This window comes from Diadema setosum, chromosome 16, assembly GCF_964275005.1.
Source record: "Diadema setosum chromosome 16, eeDiaSeto1, whole genome shotgun sequence".
NCBI lineage: Eukaryota > Metazoa > Echinodermata > Echinoidea > Diadematoida > Diadematidae > Diadema > Diadema setosum.
In genome coordinates this window covers 3,362,493-3,376,978 of record NC_092700.1, presented here as the reverse complement: position 1 = coordinate 3,376,978, position 14,486 = coordinate 3,362,493, and the positions used below count along the sequence as shown (strand labels likewise).

At 39.0% G+C, this 14,486-nt stretch overlaps 1 pseudogene; it reads left to right on the top strand.

The window, feature by feature from the left end:
- Positions 1 to 853: 853 nt before the first annotated feature.
- On the top strand, positions 854 to 2,330 carry LOC140240206 (uncharacterized; annotated as a pseudogene).
- Positions 2,331 to 14,486: the final 12,156 nt, after the last annotated feature.

Sequence of the window (14,486 nt, the reverse complement as noted above, 5' to 3'; positions counted from 1 at the left end):
AGTTTGCACTCTGCTTTTAAAAGGTGCAATACGAGAAATTGATAAGCAGGAGTGCGCATTCGTTTCATCTATTTTCGTCATCCCGAAAAAGTCGGGAGATTTGAGACCTGTAATAAATCTGAAAAACCTTAACCGCTTTGTCAAGTATGAAATGGTGGCTCGCACAGCCTGTGCACTCCTTTGTTTCCCCCATCCATAGACCCAACCCATCTGTCACGATCTCTACAGACGCCAGTACACAAGGTTGGGGTGCATTGCGTCATTCAGATAACTCCTTTTCACAAGATCACTGGCCAGAGGAAGATCGAAATTTACATATCAATGAGCTCGAGTTGCTGGCAGTTGAACGGGCCTTGCCTGATTTATGCACTGACTGCTTCAATGAACATATTCACGTTCTGTGCGACAACAGCACAGCTGTTAGTTACTTAAACAAGATGGGAGGATGTGTACCTCGGCTAAACATAATAGCCAATAATATTTGGGAATGGTGCATTAAGAGAAACAACTGGTTATCTGCCCATCACATTTCGGGTATTCATAATTCGTTGGCGGATTCATTATCTCGCAGAGATCTTAATAAGGAGTTACACCTTTCGCAATGCATCTTTTCTTCTCTCATTAAACAGCTACCATTTCAACCTTGTATTGATTTGTTTGCGTCACGATTTACCCACCAATTGCCAGTTTATGCATCATGGAAGGCGGATCCGAAGGCGTACGTCATAGACGCCTTCTCGATTTCATGGGAAAATTTAACTCCATACCTTTTCCCCCCATTTTGTCTTATTTGCAGAACCCTTCAGAAATTAAGAACCGATCGAACACCGTATGCCATCCTGATAGCGCCAATATGGCGAGCGCAACCATGGTACCCCACGCTACTCAATATGGTCATCGCCCCGCCCTTGCTCCTCCCAGCGGATTGTCTGGTAACCCCCCTTCCCGACCCCAACCTAACTCTACGCCTGGCCGCGTGGATTATCTCATCGGCAGAATGCAGTCAAACGGACTTTCTCAAGTCGCTACCGACCTTATCGCACATTCATGGCGGGAGCGAACGAATAAGCAATACGTGTCGGCATGGCAACAATGGTTACGCTGGTGTTGTAAAGAATCATTTGATCCCTATTCACCGTCTGTAAGTGATGTTGTGAATTTCTTAGCTCACCAATGCTCAACTGGGAAATCGTACTCTACCATAAACTCATATCGCTCCGCTCTTTCATCTGCCTTTCCTCCTTTCGATGGTCATAATGTGGGTAAACATCCGCTTGTTTTGAGACTTATGAAAGGCATTTTTTAATACAAACCCTCCAAAACCACGATACCAAAAAACGTGGGATGTTGCGTCTGTCCTTAAGTACATTTGTTCCTTACCCGACAACAAGGACTTGACTCTTCCTTTGTTAACCCGAAAGTTGGTGGCACTAATGGCACTAACCTTCGCACAACGCACACAAACGCTTATGTGCTTGTCTGTAACATCTCTCCATCTTGAAGAAAATAAAGCCTCTTTCAAGATTTCAGATTTACTCAAGACTACTTCTAAATCAAACTTTGCCGACCAAACTTTGACGCTCTCATCATTTGGTCAAAATTCTAAACTATGTGTAGTCAAAACGATAAGAGAGTATTTGGATCGCACTAAGTCTTTGCGTACAGATGAGAGACTTTTTGTATCAACAATAAAACCACATAAAGGAATCACTTCAGCTACTCTAGCTCGATGGATGAAAACAGTCCTTCGGGATTCAGGCATTGATACATCAGTCTTTAAGGCCCATAGTTTCCGCGGCGCCTCGACAAGTTGTGCTCTGGCCCACGGAGTTTCGCTACATGAAATCTTGAAAACGGCAAATTGGTCTCGAGCCGAGACGTTCAGAAAATTTTACCACAAACCTATTAGTGACTCTACGTTCGCAAATGCGGTCCTCAATTCTGTAAACTGAAAACATCAAAAGAGCCCTGATATATGATGGCCTAACAAGGCTTGATAACGTAATAGGGCTATCTTTCACATTTCTGTGTGATCCTAATGATAGATCCGACGATTTCGGATGGTTGATTAATTTCCTTTGTAAAGCTTACATAGCAACTAATAGGGTACAAGTTAAACATCCTACAAGGCGTAGGAAACTTCTAGGTTTCATTTAATTGTACATTAATGGTATAGACCCAGGACAACTTTATAGATGTATAGCAGAAATGATTTGTATTCCTTAATCATCCTTTGATTTGTGTCATGCGTATGACGCTCCAGACGGCGATTTGCACGAAGGACTCGACAATTTATCGTTGATGAGAAAAGGGATAAATAGTTTGCTTACAACCGGCACTTCATGTGAATGATGACCTGATATGTATGTTTGGTTCTGGAAGTTTACTTTCCATGACATTAAAGAAATGGAACAAGTGGACAAATACTCGTGTTTGTTTAATTCATTGTCATCGTATAGTTTGGCAAAAATAGCTTCTGCGGCTCACTTTGAACATGCCACCCTCTGAGACAGTTTGCATAAGACATTACGTAATACAATTCCAAAATTATGCAAGTAAATTATGAAGTATAATTAGAATTGTATTAGTAATGTTGAAATGCAAAGTCGAAGAGGGTCCCTCCCTTGAGAAGCTTCGGCTCCTCTACAAGGTCAATGCCCTCCCCGAACAACAACTTCTGCCACATAAGCCATTTTTCTTATCCATTTCGCTCAGACACGGGAGCTAAGCCCCTGATCATTACTTATTATGAACATGTATGTCATTCACACTGTCTTATGGAGAGCGACGAATGTATAGCTCGTACGTTAATTAACGTGGCCATGGTCGAATGGTGATGAGATTTTGTGATCGATGTGTTGCGAAGTGTTTTTCAACTTGCGTGATCGGTGAGCTGCAGACGTTTGTTGTGTGCATAGTTCACCCTTTGGGGGTGACAACACTGATACACAGCTATCACTTCTTTAAATGGATGGTCTCGCACCTTCCTCTCACTCTATTTATACACATATGCAAGGAAAGGAATTTCTTTGAAATTTCTTTTGTGTGAAAGCTGCCTAACCACGAGAAATATGCTACACTCTTCGACTTTGCATTTCAACATTACTAATACAATTCTAATTATACTTCATAATTTACTTGCATAATTTTGGAAATATAGTCAATCAAACACATGCAATATTATGATGGGCTTTTTTATTTTCTTTAAGGAGGTATGTCAAGAAGTCTTACTTTTTAATCATGCTGTATAAGTCTTCTTCTGTCGATATTATATGCAGTGGAGCGGTTTGGGTGGGGGCACATTACAGCTCTAGAAGGTGTGAAATAAACCGAAAACTTAATGTTTTAATTACAAGTGATCATAATCACTGTTGTCCTCTGTTCAAGTTATAGTCTTCTCATCCGGCAACGGTATAGCGCCGAAAATGTAACAATATCACATATTTTGGACCATCATCCTGTAATCCTCAAGTAATATTGCAAATTGAATAATGTGCAATACAGCCTATCCATTATAGTTTCTGTAAACTATCATTAGGTCAGTGGTCAAATCACGATTCTTACCAGTTTGCTCCCTTCCGTTTGTGGGCCTACCATAATCAAAGGGGAAACGATTTTAAATTTATTTCTCTGAGCTTCGATTACGCAGAATGTTAACGTTTGCAATGATATGAATAACATATCGAATATAGAGCATACATTTTTTGATATAATTAATTGTTTATAATGAGGAAGGCAGCTTGAATACGTGCTATTAAAGGTTCGTGCAGACGGATACATACCCTTATATTCGTGCTTTTGTCTCCGTATACGCAACCCCCTTTCTTCCATTTCTTTCTTTTTATTTCTATCTCTCTCCCTTTTATCTGTTTGAAACACTTGTCCTGATTGTCATGCCCACACAAAATGTCATATCCCACGTCATCATAATTATTTGGAAAGAGATTTTAACCACAAACGTAAAAAACAACAACACAGTAACAGTTAGACACTTCTCTTCTAAAAACAACCCCAGTCATAAAAGAAGGCTAACTTTTGCTCCTAACATTTTGCCTTTTGCTCCGCCCCTCCCAATCTCCCTCTCTCTCTTTTGTTCTCCCCCCCCCCCTTCCCGCCCCCTCCTTCTTTGGCGAACCTTTCCATCATGTCTTCTGCAAATATTCGATGTAGACTATGTACATCCGCCCTCTAACGGCAGTCTGAGTAGAAACCTGCTAATTCCAATGTCGTTGACAATATGCTGCTGTGTGAGTGAAAATGACGGAATCACTGAATGTCTCGCACCTGCCTTTATCATCTTATCATCGCCTTTACCCGTTCAGATTTTTCTCGAATAATCAACATTATTAACTCTTTATGTGCTATGGTTGGAACTCCCTGTGTGCCACATTATTCTCAGAAACCAACGTAGTCATACTTTGAGGGAAACATTGTGTTTGTTGTTGTTTTTTTATGTATGAATAACTTGTGTAGATTTCTGTTCAGATGGACACGGTACTGAGCAATGTTGTAAGAGAAAATAACAAGGTTTCCTTAAATGTAAATTGTAAGTCAAATCTATGATTGTTTTTCTTTCAAATGACCAGTAGTATACATCACTGTAAAACATGACTTTTGCACACAAAACAGTAGCAGAAACTAAGAATTTACTTGCAAATCCAGTAGAGAACATCGATTGCCAGTCAAACACCACGTAAAATACAAGCTAAATATGAGAGGAACGGAATCGTTAGTTAAACGCTTTCATTGTAGTGGCATTAGGCGGTTTATCGATCGGTTTTGGGCTGTGCATTTGAGCAGAATAAAGTTGGCACGCAGGCGACTGAGACGGAGGTGCGAACGTGGCACATAAAGAGTTAACATTCTCAAGAAAGAAAATCAAAGTAATTTGGTTCGATCTGCCCTCATTTTATCCTTGAAAGTTTGTCCACTACAATCGTCCATGGGGTGCCACCAGCAATAGACACAGACATTACATATTTATTTCCATTTCCCTTTGGAAGTAATGTTCTGTTCTGTGTTTATTTCTATAAAGCTGAAGGAAGAAAGAAAAATAGATTTCACAGCGTCTGATTTACTTGTAATTGACGACTATTCACTCCCTGGTACTACTTGATTAATTTCTATTACTTACAACGACTCTTCTTCATTCCAGGAATGGGTAAATTTTACTCATTGATCCCCATATCTTTAACCAATTATAATCTCGTTGACATTGTTCGAAAATATGTATTATGTCAATTTTCTCTAACAAGTGAGGCACCTGAAATTATGAAATTGAACACTGTTGTTATTCAAATGAGAAGGAATCTTGACCCATGGAACCATGAACAATTCATAATGCGAAAGGTTAGTTCCGGTTGATTTGCAGAGTGCATGGGTTTGCTTGTCCCGCCCAGAGTCACATAAGTGCAGCAATTCCTCTTGAGATAGATAGTCTTCTGTAGTTGCATTCATATTTTAGAAAACTTACCTTCATTTTGTGATTCTGTTTTCTCTTTGCTCGTTTGTCTTTTATTTCTTATTTAGCATGGTTTTCTAACCGACAAGATAATGGAATTTGATACTTTATGCAGAAACAACTATCAAATGTTACTTGTTGAAAAACAAACAAACAAACGACAAAAACAAAAAGGAGACAAAAAAAAAGCTTGCTACCTTGCAAAGTTGTAATATCAAAGCACCCCTTGTCAAAACTCACTAACTACAAACGTTACCTTTGTTTCTCCCTTGAATTTTGCAAATAGGATTGTCTTGATTATGATAATCATTTCAATAACTTTAATAACAAAAGACAAAAGAGTATAGAAATATTTTTCCTGTTCTTTAGACTCTCTACGTTATTAAGTATTTACATAGAACTATTTCCAAGACTGTATTTCAATGTATTCAAAATGAAAACGAAGACAAGCCATACAATGATGAATAGAAATAATCATTACCAGATTCGTGTCAGTACTAAAACTTGTATTTATAGTAAAAAATCGGAAATCGACACTTATCGCGGTATTTTTTTTCTGTGTGTGTACATGCCTTTTGTGTGGTATGTTCATACAGTGGTACACGAGCTTTTACGACTGTGGTTGGATGATCTTGAGTGCCATCCAACAATCGAACTGCCTGCTTTCTGTATAAATTGTTAAGTTCGCCCAGCTGTTTCCTCTCATTCGTCCTTCTCTCCACCCTTCCTCTCATCTCATCTCCTCTCCTCCTTTCCTTCTTTTCCTCTCATCCTTTTTTCTCCAACGAACCTACCTCTTTCCTTTGTCACATTATTTGTACTGTTTAGATACTTACTTATTGTGAGCGTCTTATACCCGTGTGTGTGTGTGTGTGTGTGTGTTTCCTTACCTTTTTCCTTACCTTTACGTGTATTTCATTGTATTGATGGGTCCAAATTCCTACAAGCCTGTCTTGTACATGGGTGTCTCTTTTCCATTTAAATAACGCAGTCATGTTTAACAATGGTATAAGTCCATTTGGTATGCATATTATTTTGTTGTGATACATCGACTTTTTTTTTTTTTCGAATCTGTATCGATAGCAAACATAAACATAGAGTCAGCACTAAAACATAAGCTCGTATAGCGGGTAATCAATGGTCTTTCTTTAACAGCAGCAAAGTCATTAAACCTGACAGCTATGTTTGGGTATTACAAATGCTCCATTGGTTTTCTTTTTTGTTTGTTTGTTTTTTGTTTTTTTTTTCTATTGCGTTGTGCTAAAACAAAATACTAAAATAGGCTGCATAGCAAAAGAGCAATATAAATGATGTTATGTTCATGTCATCCAGAGTTTAAAAAGTCAATGATTATATGTAAATTTATTTTATTAACATTTTATACCTAATTCTAAATAGGAGGAACGAAATACACTGTAAGATTCCGTAATTTGTATGGACATTATTCCTGTTGTTTGATTTGCATCATTTCTGAGACGAATCAGATTCGTCTCAGATTATACTGATAAGAAGACAACGTGATTTTATTTTGGCGACACATCCTTAGACCACATTTTCCTCCTTCATCCGTAGGCTCATCTATACATCTCCTACTGTTATTAAACCTGTTTTACACTCACATGGTTTGCGCCCTCAACTGGTTATTTTGAGAGTAGGATGACGTTATTACTGCACCACAAGTGACCAGCTGAGACAGTACAATGCCATTGCAAAGGGTGAATCACAACGCATTCAGATTTGAATTACACCGAGTTTAAAAGGCTCACGTTATCGGTACAGGTGAACCTCAAAATAAAGTCTTGTATTTACCTAATCTGGCATAAGAAAGTTGTTTTATTCATAATAGGTATGATTATGAGGTGTATCTAACTGAACACAAAACTTGATGTGCTGATACATGATTTAAAGATATTGTATAATTCTGGTTGGGACCTAATTTCAGGTTTCTAACCTTCTTCCTTTTTTTTTTCTTATGTGTGTGTGTGGGGGGGGGGGGGCGGAGCCAGCAATTCCGTAAATGGGAGGCGCCTTTGGAAAAAAAAAATAGGCGCAGGCACCCCGACATTTTTCTTTTCATTTCTTTTGTTTAAACCAAAAATAAAGAGGAGGCGCGCGTCCGGGACACCCTCCCCCGACCCCGACCCGCCAACTGGTGTGCGTGTGTGTGTGTGTGTGTGTACGTGTGCGTGAGTGTAAATAATCTTTTATGTTTATATTTCGTTACCTGTCTTTTTACCTTTCTCACTGTTCTCTTTTTCTTGGTGTCTCTTTTCAGAAGACCTCTTGCAGACTATTGTGTTGTGTGTGTTTTTGTTTCTTTTTTTTCCAGAAGGTAAAACATGGAGACAAAACACGGAAACAGAGAAACAAAGAAAACAAAATAAACCATCCAGAGCCGCCGACTCAGCAACACTGATATTTGGGCGCAAGACAATAATAATTGCGGGATCTTGACTGACTCTCCTTTGCCTTTTGTCTGTCCACCCTCCTGCTCTTATCCCCTGTGGAGCCGGGAAATGGGCAAACACCGGGAAATGTGCAAACGCCAGGAAATGTGCAAACGTCTCGCCGGGAAATGTGCAAATCTCTAAATTTCATCAACGGGAAATGTGCAAACGTGACGCCGGGAAATGTGCAAATGTTTGATTTTGCCGGGAAATGTGCAAAAGCCGCCGGGATATGAGCAAACCGTTCATTTCACCTATATTATGTATAGATGGAAGAGAAACTCTCAATCAAACCTGCGGTTGAATCATTACTACCTTTTCCACATGTCGTAGCCCTCACCTGTCTATAGCGACCACTTGTCCTTTTTTTCTTTTCTTTTTTTTTTTTTTTTACATTTTCAACATTTTCTTGTAAACCCCACGATGGATTGTCACCAGATTTGGCAGATAGCATCTTAAAGGGTGTGTACAGTTCTGGTCGAGATGAGGATTTAGCTTTTAACGTTTTGCGAGATATTCAGAAACCACTCTATGAGATGTCAAAGAGCATGCAGTTCTAAGGGGTATCAACAGTTTATTTGATGAAAATCGGTTTTGAAATGGCTGAGATATCCAAAAACAAGATGAAACAAAGAGATCCTAATTAAAGACGTGGCCTGTCACATTTTATTATTATCACTTTTTTGGATATCTCAGCCATTTTAAAACCAAGTTTCATCAAATAAATGTTGAATCCTTCTTAAAATTACATGCTCTTTCATATTTCATAAGAGGTTTCTCATTATCTCACTTCAGATTGTTCAAACTATGAATTCCCACCTCAACCAGTACTGTACAGTCCCTTTAATAGTGATATGGTCGTAATTTGTTAAAATGGATTTTTTTTTCTCTCTTGTTCTGCCGAACCGAAAAAAAAAAAGATAGAACTAAGTTAGTGCTTTGAATACATTAATGACTGCAATTTCATTTTTTTATTGTAGCGGATCCAGGGGTGCCCTGATTGGGGGAAGGGGGGTGACGCAGAGGAGGGAGATTGTCCACATTTTCAGCATCTTCCCGATAAATCGCATGACAGATTGTCACCAAACTTGGCAGAGAGCATCTTTACGGTGATGGGGGGGGGGGGGAGGAGATGAAATGTCAGATCCCTAATCTCTGGGATTTTTTTATTCTTCTGTCAAACCAGAAAATATAAATGTAAGTTAGAGATATGAAGACATTAATGAGTCATGACTAAAAATTTCATGTTTGATTATGGCGGATCCAGGGGTGGCCAGACTGGGGGTGGGGGTGGGGGGATTTTCCACATTTTGAGCATCTTCTTTAAGAATCTAAGACGTATTTTTATCTACTGTAAAAGTGGAAATTTTCGCGGTGTTGAAATTTTCGCGCATTTCGCGCAACCAGAAACTAGCGCGAAAATAAAAACACGCGAATATTTTTGCTTGCCATACGTTCCTGTGCGTGATGTCTTTATTCCGCGGAATTAAAAACACGCGAAACTCTTCTGACCCGGAGTAGCGCGAAAAATTAGTCCCCCGAAAATATCCACTTTTACAGTAAGTTGGCAGATAACATGTTTATGGTAGCGTGATCTTAATTGATAAAATGAGCCCCCCTCCCGCCAAAGGAGGGGGGGGGGGGGGGGTAGAGAGGGGGATGAAGCCTCAGAGTCCCTAAACTCTGATTTTTTTCTTCTTCTGTCAAACCGGAAAAGATAGAGGTAAGTTAGTGCTAATGAAGACGTTGATGACTGAAATTTCATGTTTGACTCCTCCCACCTTTGGGGTTGGGGCGGTGAAAATTCGTCATAGATATTTTTTTTTCTTAAGAAGATGGAGAAAATTTGGAAAATCTCCCTCCTCCCCCTCAACCGACCCACCCCCGATCAGGGTATCCCAGCCTGCACCCGCCATAATCAAACATGAGATTTCTGTCATTAATGTCTTCATAGCACTAACTTAAATCTATTTTTTTCGGTTCTACAGGAGATTAAAATAATAAGAGTTAAGGGACTCTGAGGCTTCAACTTCCCCCTCCCCCACCCCTCCTCTTCGGCGGGGGAGGGGGATCATTTTTAACAAATCAAAATCAAGTTAGGTGAAAATTCGTTAAGATTTTTCAAGAACATACAGAAAATGTGGAATATCCCCCTCCTCCCCCTCACACCCCCTATCAGGGCACCTCTGGATCTGTCATCATCAAACCTGAAATTTCAGTAACTATAGTGTCTGCATAGCATTAATATAGTTCTATTCTTTTCGGTTTGACATAAGAAGATTAAAAATTCCAGATATTAGGAATCTTAAGCTTCAACTCCCCCCCCCTCCCCGAAAGGGGACTAGGGAGGGGAGTTGAAGCTCCCCCCCCCCTCCCATGGCCTCATGCCCTGCATCCCTGAATTTGCCATTAAACTTGAACTATAAACTGTCATCAATGTCTTTATAGCACCAACAAAGCTCTATTTTATTTGGTTATATACTATAAGAAAAATTTTGATAAAACCGTAGTTCTGGAACGTTGAGGTCCCCCCCCCCTTTTTTTTTTGGGGGGGGGGGGTATGCCTAATCTAAACAAACTGAAATCCCATTGCCACAATGGTGCTACCTGCCAATTTTGTTGAAAATCTGTCAAGGATCTTATTAAGAAAATGTTAAAGGTGGAGGTTCATGCGCAGTTCTGACGTGGTGTTTATCTACCATTTTTTTTTTTTACACAGTATTGATAAAGTAAATGGTTTGCACATTTTCCGGGGACGTTTGCACATTTCCTGGCAAATTGAACTTTTGCACATTTCCCGGCGTCATGTTTGCAAATATCCCGTTGATGAAATTTGCACATTTCCCGGCGTTTGCACATTTCCCGGCGTTTGCACAATTCCCGGCGAGACGTTTGCACATTTCCCAGTGTTTGCACATTTCCCAGCGTTTGCACATTTCCCGGCTCCACATCCCCCTCCCTTTCCCTATTGGGCTCCTTACCCATGTCCTCCTACGCTCCCCTTTGGTTTTCTTTGTTTTGTGTCCCTAACCCGTCCCTGACTGTTCTTGTTGTTTTAAGTCCGTATGTAATTATTTTCCTTACCTGTTTGTCATTTTACCTCTGACGAAGATTCTGCTAGGATCGAAAGCTCAGGCCCCGTTTGACTCCATTTACCAATGATTGTCAGTTACACACTGTTATATAGGTCTTAATCCCGATAGTATGTGGGTAGATAGCGACAAGTAATGGAAGAAGGATCGCTTCTGGAACTTCAAAGAATTATGTTTACATTGATCAGGATCACCACATTCTTTCATATGCGGCTATTTATATTTCGGCAATAATATTACAGAATGGACGAATGAGTCCGCACAGGCCGTCGTGCTTGTTGAAATGTCGACAGTTCGTCGATACTCGGCTCATGTACGGGAGTCAAAAGGCTCGTTATTCCGATGGTTCGTTATTCCAATGGCTCGTTATTCGGAAAGAACAAAATCCTATACTAGAAAAGATGTTTGTTATTGCTTAAATTAGAATGGGTTCGTTGATCTGAACATTGCTGAAGTTTTTCGAAGGTTTGAAAAATCCGAAAATTAAAGAACATATGTACTAACTAAGTCTTCGAAATTATGAATCTCATTTTTTATTCAAATTAAAGAACCTTTGGACTGAAATTGATAGCATTGACATATGTGAGCTTGAAACTGGCAAGTTTTAGATCCCGTGTTTACGTTAATGCGTGTGTGCTTCTACCTCTTTCTTGTACTGAGGGAAAGGGGTAGTAGTATATCAGCAACTTGTTGGTTTTCATGATTCACAGCCGCAACGAAGCCGATTGGGAAACCTTCGTCCTGATGCGTGAGCAGAACGGTATGAATGGCATCGGTACATCGTTTAGTACGTTCAATACGACAGAATATGCCCTGAATGTATAGATACCTCGCTATTGTGCATTATTTGAGAACAGCACTTAGTTCGAACTTACTGCCGGTTAATCAGACTCTCAATGTCAGCATAGAACAAATCTCAAAGTTTGCTTGTCAGTGTTTTTCTCCTGTAGACTTTATCAAATATAACTCAGATTTGAGGTGATAATTGAGTATCTGAATAATTATAAGAACGACCCAAGTAAACTTAAAAAAAAAACTTCATATCTTTTTTATTTGTCTTATAATATTCTATTTAACTGTGAAGGGAAGGCAACATTGTATATACAAAATTATATTATATTTACATTAATTGTGGAGAGGCCATTTTGTGTGATGGACTTGGGTCGTTCCTTGAATCATATGGACTTGGGTCGTTCTTTGATTCATATACATGATATTCTGCTATAGAGATGAGAGAAGGACGAGCTATAATATGAATGTAAGAATGACCCAAGTCCTTCATTCTTACATTCATACAAGATTTAACTCATTTATTTCAGGCACTTCCGGGGGTAAGTAGGATTGATCATTTATACACAAGATGAGTCTATGCACAAGCTACAATTTCCAACGTCAAACTGAATTTGGCAAAAAATTGGACTCGGGTCGTTCTTATATTCAGGTCTTCAATTGTTCAACAAGGATAAAACAATCCTGTTTGATTTCTCATTAGATTGCTTCATACTCTAAAGAAGTAAAATAAATTGGTACATAAAGTGCATTGACTTCTCTTTGGTTAGCCTTCTTGGAGATTAGAAATGTAGCTCACAGTGACGATGGTAATGGGGGTATGAACCCCTCCCCTCCTTTTTGTGGGAGGGGGTGGCTCAACCCCTCTTTAGGTGTTTCTGTTGTGTTGCTTGTCAGGCAGAAAAGAGTGATTATATCATTTTTTTTTTCATTCGTATGGGCATGATGGGGGAAGGGGGAGGGGTTCACATTATGTGCATGTTTCTTAATGGTAGGATAAAAAGTTTGATGGCTTGTTTCGATTCTGGACTAGAGAGCTACATATAACACAAGTTCGTATGCTAATACTGAGCTTGTGAGACAACTAATGCTAGTAAAAATGGCCTAAATTAGTAAAACGGGAAAGGGAGGGGCGGGATGTAATGCCTCCACCGGTAGAGATTTGCATGCGTTCTCTTTGCATACGTGTACATGAGCTTAACGGCTTTTCAAATCAGATTGATACAAACCAACTGTGTTATACTCGGAACGTCTTACATCTCTGTAGGCCTACATGTATTTACGCACAAAGTGTTACTGATAGTAGTGTTGTGTTTTGTTTTTGTTTTTTGTTTTTAGCATAACAATCAGTGCCTACTGTACTTTTATGTGTATGATTTATGTTGTCACTCGGTGCTATTTATGGCTTCATGTCTTTTAAGTGAACACTGCATTGGGACTTAACACCTGGTTCAACCTTGCTCTAGATGTGTATCCATTATAAACAAGTGTATGTTGTACATTGTCAGAATGTCATTCGGTAGAAATTACGGAGACATTATTATTCCTTAATTAATCACTTCCTGGAAAGCACCTTATTGTGTGGTTTGTGATGCATAGTTACGGTATGATTGCTGGAACATGTATCTATTGTGTTTCAAACGATAGAGTGAGCATCCTCTTTTGTCGCAGCCCTTTGATGTTCATTTTTATAAACTTTGATGATTTGACATTTGGAATTTAAAAAGCCTGCTAGTTGCTAAATGCCTGGCCATAAGTTTACATGATTGCGGTTTTCCTTCAAAAATTTCTCCAAAAGGAAAAAGGCAGTGACGTTAGAGCTGGCAAATTGTTATAAGAGGGTGATATTTTATGCTGTGAGATTCTCCCCTGGACTTAATAGGTTAATGAAATGGTAAATGGTATTAAAACTAAAAATCAGGTGTATCAATATCGTTGATTGTGCAATAAAAGAAAAATAGGTTGTAAAATCTCTCACGAAAATGTTTTCAATATATTTTTGCAATATATGAAGCTTTTGCTACCAATGGCTGCTATCTTGACATCATTCTTGCTGCTAATTACTTTATACCTAAACATTACGTACTCTACGTGATATAATCTGTATTTCATTTTGCACCTTATACGCATAAGCATGAATTAAAGACTGCGTAAATACCAGTACTTTTAATGAATCTTTATGTGTGTCTACAATTGTATGTTGGGTCCCGAATGTTTGTGGTATTCATACAAATAATCAAATAGTATATTGATGAGTCTTGGTGAGTGGTATATGACACATTGAGGATACAGGGTTGCGGTATAATGCATCTGCAGATAAATGGCGCTGTATAAATGCTTTTTTTTTCATAATCATCATTACCACCATTACCATTATATATATATATATGACCCTGCATCACAAAGCCAACAAAAAGTTGACAGACATGAAATTTTAGTTAAGGGCAGATTCTGAAAGGGCAGACTCAAAGCTTTAAAATGATGTATAACTCAATTCAAATGGACTTCTCTAGCCTAATTAAATACTGGAAAGAAAGCACACACTTTGGAAAAAGTGTGAACTGAGGAAAGAGGCTCTGAAGTACAGAGCCTATTCAAGTGTTTAGTCTTTACCAAGCTGCACTAACTGTGCGATTAAAGGGACAAAACACAGGACGTAAACCACTGTAGCAACAACAATGAAGGAAATATCAAATT